Here is a 7,251-nt window from a genome sequence, read left to right on the forward strand (position 1 = left end):
TAGGGAAGGTACTAAACAATGGAAAGAGAGAATTCTACTTCATTGAGCTATGTATGTTGAACTTCCAACACCCTAATTTTGGATTTAGTTCCTAATAGTTTACTCTTAAACCAAAAAGATTTAAAGACAAAACAACCATTAAATCTGAGATATTTGCAAACATCCTTCAAAACTCAGTATTCAGTCAAACATGCTCTCTTCCTTGCCTCACCTTTGAGGTTATTCACAATAGCTTTGATTCTACATTGTTTATAGAGGCACAGTAGCGTTCAGTAATTTTAAGACCACTAAGAGTTAGAGTGGTCAGCAGTGATGAAATGGCAAGTAACAAGCAGCCATAACAAAGTCAGGAAAAACTAACATCAAATTCCAAGATGTTAGTCATCTTCATGAGTTTCAAAACTGAGGCTTTACCCTGTTCAATAACACTTTCAAAAAGGGAGTTAGCTTTTCACCATACATAATTTAAGGATACCAATATGAAATGAAGAGATTTTTCAGGATTTGAGTACATTTCAGTAGTTTTTTTAAAAAAATGACGGCCTCAGTGAGGACCAAAATAGAGGTTTCTTATTGAAATAGTCCTTCTTTTTTAATATTATTTTTGACATAAAAGGAAACTAATTCATTTTTTAATTGGACTAAGCCATAACAAGAAAAGTTTCTACACTTCTCACTGTTACACCCTTTAACAGTAAATTCAATGGAATTTACATTACCTACAGAAGTCAGTAAAGTTGGAAATTAAATCCAGGCTTTTGACTCTCCATTCTATGATCTCACAACTAGACAATGCTTCCTTTCTCTGAGACAACTAGACTCTCAGAAAATAGAGACTTCAATAAGAAAGAACATGCAAAGGTCACTAGAGAGGTCTTCTCATACTCTTATCCTAAGCAAAGGAAAGAAAAAAAATTCATAGGGAAGAATAATTGAACTAAGATGCAGAAGAGATATGGAGCAAAATGGAGAGATTGATTATAAACAGTTTTATGAGAGCTTTCTCCCGTATCTTTATCATTCCTTCTCACCTCTTATCCAACCCTGCTTCCAACATTCTCTTCATTTCCAGTTAATGCCATCAATTATCAATCTCTTTTTTTTACCCCTTCTGCATCCTTATTTTTGGTCTTCAAGTACCTTAAAGACTTCCATATTTGGTATTTTTTAAAAAAATCTCTACTTTTATTTCTTTTTCTCTAATCATTATTAGTGCATTTGAGTGCTTGCTGTAGGCAGAACACTGTACTAAGCGCTTGGGAGAATATAATAAAACAGAGTTGGTAGATACGTCCCCTGACCACAGTGAGCTTTGAGGAGACCCCATCTCCATTTCCCTAAGACATAAACTTGTCAAAAGTCAAATTTGATCCTCTGTTGACTCTTCCACTGGCTTCCTGTAGCCTGAATTTCTCCCTCTCTAGACTGTAAGCTCTCTGTGGGCAGGAAACCTGTCTACCAACTGTTATATTGTACTCTCCCAAGTGCATAGTACAGTGCTCTGCACACAGTAATTACTCAAGGAATACAATTGATAACTAGGTCTTATACAACCAACTAGGTAAGTTCTCTAGGAAGTACTACTAGTAATGATAGTATTTATTTAGGACTAAATGTGTGGAAAAGTACCTAAAATGTTTTGGGGAATAAAAAATATATGGGTTAAAGCTAGACACAGTCGTGGAATCCCAGCTAGCTCACAGTCTAAAAATAGGTGGGGTGGGAGACAGAGAAAGCTCATGTGCAGGGAATGTGTCTGCCAATTCTGTTGTATTGTCCTCTCCCAAAAGCACAATACAGTGCTCTGACACATTGTAAGTAGGCAACGAACACTCTTGATAATGAGATGGAAAGGTGAAAGATACCTAAGAGATAAAAAAAAAAACCAAAAACAAACAAAAAAACCCACCAAGAATCATGATTCATGCAAACAGTGAAAATAGAAAGAGAATCAAAAGAACTATGAGCCCATTTCTAGACTATGAGCCCATTGTTGGGTAGGTATTGTCTCTACTTGTTGCTGAATTGTACTCTCCCAAGAGCATAGTACAGTGCTCTGCACACAGTAAGTGTTCAATAAATATTATTGAATGGATGGAGGAGCAGAGTTTTACTCCCCACTAAGCACTTTAATTACTCTTATCAACCCAATAGAATTTTGTGCTTATCCTTATACTCGGTTGCTTCCCTCACCTGTAATATCTTTCACTGTCTCTTTCCCCAGCTAGATTATAAACTCCTTGAGGACAGGGATAATGTCTATCAACTGCACTGTACTCTTCCAAGCACTTAGTTCAGTGTTCTACATAAAGTAAATACTTAATACCATTGATTAATTAATCTCACTGTGCCTCATTCTTGTCTGTCCCGCCGTCGACCCCGGGCCCACGTCCTACCTCTGACCTGGAATGCCCTCCCTCCTCACATCCGCCAAGTTCTCTTCCCCTCTTCCAAGCCCTACTGAGAACTCACCTCCTCCAGGAGCCCTTCCCAGACTGAGTCCTCCATTTTCCTTTGCTTCTCCTCCCTCCCCATTGCCCCTACTCCCTCCCATGCTCTACTCCCTTCCCCTCCCCACAGCTTGTGTATATTTGTACATATTTATTACTCTATTTTGTTAATGATGTGTATATATCTATGATTCTATTTATCTATTTTGATGGTATTGATGTCTTTCTACTTGTTTTGTTTTGTGGTCTGTCTCCCCTTTGTAGTCTGTTAGGCCTTTGTTGGGTAGGGATTGTCTCTATCAGTTGCCAAAGTGGACTTTCCAAATGCTTAGTACAGTGCTCCGTACACAGTAAGTACTCAACAAATATGAGTGAATGAACAACAAATATGAGTGAATGAATGATCACAGTTTAAAGTCCCAGCAGTTCCAGCTTCAGTAGCTGCCACATTTGTCATCACAGCCTTCCCAAAGTTCCCAGTCTGTGGAGGTTGGACACTGCCAGTGATGGTGTCCTCTCCACTGTTGCAGAGCAGGGCAGGAGCAACCAAAGTGGCACTTGGGGCGGGGCGGGGAGAGTAATCCTTGGGATTACTTGTGGTGAATTTGGCAGTCCAATGGTGAAGGACACCAGAGCCAAGCCTGCTGATGCCCTTCTGGCTGGACAAATCCAGTGACCTATTTCCTTTCCCAATTCTACTGGAATTTTCAGCGCTGACTGTCAGGGAGCTTCTCCTCTCCAAAACATTCTCACTTACTTCAAGGCCGCTGGTCTCTCCTGCTCTTCCTTTACCTCTTTGTCTTTCTTCTGTTCTTTCTCTGTCTCCATTACTGGCTCTTTTCTACCACTCTAAACTTCAAAACCCATCCCAGACTAAGCCCGCATTTCCCCATCTGCTATCTCTTCACCAGTGACTTTGAGCATGGCTGAGTACACCTAAAGCACTCTGATGCTCACAACAGATTCACAAATCTTATGCAAAGAGTCTTATATTTTACTATTTTTCCACATCTGTAATTTATTTTAATGCCTGTCTCCCCTGTAAGTGGTAAACTCCTTGTAGATGCAAATCACATATGCCAACTGTCTCATATTGTCCTTCCCAAGCACTTAGTGTAGCACTCTGCATACAGCAAGCCCTCAAAAAAAAGCCCATTGATTGATCCTAGTTTTTTTTTTAATGGTATTTGTTAAGCACTATGTGCCAGGCACTGTATTAAGTGCTGGGGTAGATACAAGCTAATCAGGTTGGACACAGTTTATGTACCACATGGGATTTACAGTCTTAATCCCCATTTTTACATTTGAGATATCTGAGACACAAAGAAGTTAAGACTTGCCCAAGGCCAAACAGACAAGTGGCAGAACTGGGATTAAAAGCTAGATTCTTTGGACTCCCAGGCCTGTGCTCTATCCACTAGATCATGCTGCTTCCTCATAGCCTAGTGGATAGAGCATGAACCTGGGAGTCAGAAGGTCATGGGTTCTAATCCAGATCTGCCACTTGTCTGCTGTGTGATCTTGGGCAAGTCACTTCAATTCTCTGGACCTCAGTTGCCTTATCTGTAAAATGGGGATTGAGACTATGAGCCCCATGTATAACAGAGACTGTGTCAACCTGATTTGCTTGTTTCCACTCTAGAACTTAATAAAGTGCTGGACACACAGTAAGTGCTTAACAAATACCACAATCATTATTATTAGTTGATACCTCAACCAGGAAAAAAGTGAAGGAGTTATACTTGCTTTTTAGTTTTATATGTTCCAAATTTGTTCATCATGCCACGCCTATCACCATGTTAATGTAAGCAGCCATTATTATTAGTTTTATTACTATTATTATGAACTTTATTATTATTCTGGCATTAATGAAAAAGTGTTTTTTCAAGTTATCAGTGAGTGGTCTTTTTGTCATTTCTTAGGGTCTGACCTGCCATATGGATGAGCGATTGAGGCAATGGATTAAATACTTGTGAAATTTGGAAGTTTTTCCGCATGTTTTATTTATCTGCATTTTAAGCCACTATCATTTGATGAACTTTGGAAAGATATGCTTCTAGTTCTCAATCATATACTTTAAGTAAGCAACAAGAATATTAATCCAGAAAGACTGAAGCAGTATACTTAAAAAGCACACTAATAGACAAAATCTGTACAATGCTGACTACACCTTCCTTCCAAGATCATTTCTCTGCCTGCCCACAAAGTTGTTTTTCATTCAATTGCCAACTCCACTCTCTGTCCCTTCAAAGATGGTCTCATTCCTTGAAGTTTCAGTTTTATAATTTGGCTGATTAGAAGAACTTGGCTGAAGGAAACATCATCAAAGCTGATTTCACTTGTTCCTGATTTTAAAAGCCTTCAGTATGCAGCACAAATGATCCATTAACGTCCATTGTTTGGAGTTCAAGAAAACACCTTCTGCTGCATTGTGCACTAATGTATGTTGCTTTTTTTCCTTCTTCAGTAAAAGCACTCCTGACATAGATAAGGTCTGGTTTTTCAACATGTGAACACATCACATATGATTAGCAGCATTTTGGGGGGGGACACACAAAAAAACCTATTGAGTTTTAGAAATTCTCAAAGGATTGCAGACTGCAGATCTCTTTTGAATGATTGGAATAGAGTTCTTTCAGGTTAAAATATCTGTTGCTATCAGGCAACTTTAATGATCTTGAAACAATGGTGGAAAAAGACATGCTCTATAGCCTCCCAACCTGCAGAGTCTTTGATTTGAGAGCATCCCAAACCTTCACAGTCTTTGATGTGCTGGAGAAGCAGCAAAACCTAGTGGAAAGAGCATGGGCCTGGGAGTTAAAGTGCTTGGGTTCTAATCCCAGCTCTGCCAACTGCTTGCTGTATGACCCTGGGCAAGTCACTTGACTTCTCTGTGCCTCTAATTCCTCAGTTGTAAAATGGAGATTAAATCCTACTCTCTCTTACTTAGACTGTGACCCCCAAGTGGAAGGAGGACTGTTTTCACCCTGATTAAGAGCTCAGTGCTCCAAACATAGTAAGGGCTCAATATTCACCACTGATTGGCTGATTAATTTATATCCATCCCAGTGCTTTCCAGGTGCTTAGTACAGTGCTCTGCACACAGTAAGTGCTCAATACATATGATTGAATAAATGAATGAATGCTTATAATAGTGATTGACTTATAGTAAGTGCTTAGCAAATGCCATAATAAATAAAATACATTTGTTTTCTCTCCCTCAACTCCTTAATGAAGTAGGTTGTATATTTATCTACATATGAAACATTAGCAACTCCCATAAGGTCCCTGTCTTTTTTCCACACAGTCTGCTTCCTTCTAAGCTGAGCAATATAAGACCTCTCTACTCAATTCAGGTTGATCCCAGGAAAAGACAAATGAACACGCATGCACACACACAAAGACACACACAGAGCTAGGAAATCCTGGCACTGTTTAGGGGGTTTGCCAGGGAAACACGGAATATGAGACACTGCCTGGACTCAATCTGATGGTTCCTTATTGCTGGCATGTGCATCACAGTGTACAACCTAAGATAAGGAGAGGGGACTAGGAAGGAGACCAGTGCATTTAATAATAATAATAATAATAATTACAGTATTTATTAAGCACTTACTATGTGCCAAGCACTGCTCTAAGCACTGGGGTAGATACAAGGTAATCAGGTTGCCCCCTGTGGGGACTCACGGTCTTAATCCCCATTTTGCAGATGAGGAAACTGAGGCACACAGAAGTTAAGTGGCTTGCCCAAGGTCACACAGCAGACAAGTAGCAGAGCCTGGATTAGAACTCACATCCTCTGACTCCCAAGCCCATGCTCTTTCCACTAAGCCATGCTGCTTCTCCCAGCCATGCTGTATTTGCCCCACTTCTCCCAGGACTATCTTTGCACATTTGTTGCCTTGCCAATACATGACTGCACAGACAAGGAATTATCATATCTGGCTGAATAAAAACCCTGCTATATCCCTTTGTCAGATGTTGGAGCTCCAGTGGAGACAGCCAGGGAAACAACTAATGATCTATCCTCAGATAGGGCTGGGGGCTCCCTTTCTTCAGTGTGTATAACATGACTACACAACCACAGTGGGTAGATGGACACGGGGAGAAGGGCCTCTGAAGAGGGGTGGCCTGGGAATGAGAAGACAGGGACCAAAGAAAGAAAAGGGAGAAGGGCCAGGAAGAAAATGAAGAGAAGGAACTAGGGAGAAAAAAAAAGAAAACCCAGGAGAAGCCAAACAATCAGGACAGAGAAAGGAAGACACTGACTCTAAAATAATACTAAAGATGGGAGGGATTATCAAAGGACAAAGGATGACATAGTAATAATAATAATGTTGGTATTTGTTAAGTGCTTACTATGTGCAGAGCACTGTTCTAAGCGCTGGGGTAAACACAGGGGACATAGTGGCTAATGCACGGGCCTGGGAGTCAGAAGGTCATGGATTCTAATCCTGTCTCCATCACTTGTCTGTTGTATAACCTTGAGCAAGTCACTTTACTTCTTTGTGCCTCAGTTATCTCATCTATAAATTGGGGAGTGAGACTGTGTCCAACACAATTCACTCATATCCACCCCAGCGCTTAGTACACTGCCTGGCACATAGTAAGTGCTTAATGAATACCATAATAATAACAATTATTATTATTATTAAAGGATTATAGCAACAGGGAAATGAAGGGAAACAGGGTAAGAAACAGCAGAATTAAGTACTTACTGTGTGAAATAAGCACTGTTTCTTCCACTAGTTTATAATATGAGAGAGGAAAATTCTGAGAGACCAATGGAAGAGTTGTGGGG

The sequence above is a fragment of the Ornithorhynchus anatinus genome, chromosome 3, assembly GCF_004115215.2.
Source record: "Ornithorhynchus anatinus isolate Pmale09 chromosome 3, mOrnAna1.pri.v4, whole genome shotgun sequence".
Lineage (NCBI taxonomy): Eukaryota > Metazoa > Chordata > Mammalia > Monotremata > Ornithorhynchidae > Ornithorhynchus > Ornithorhynchus anatinus.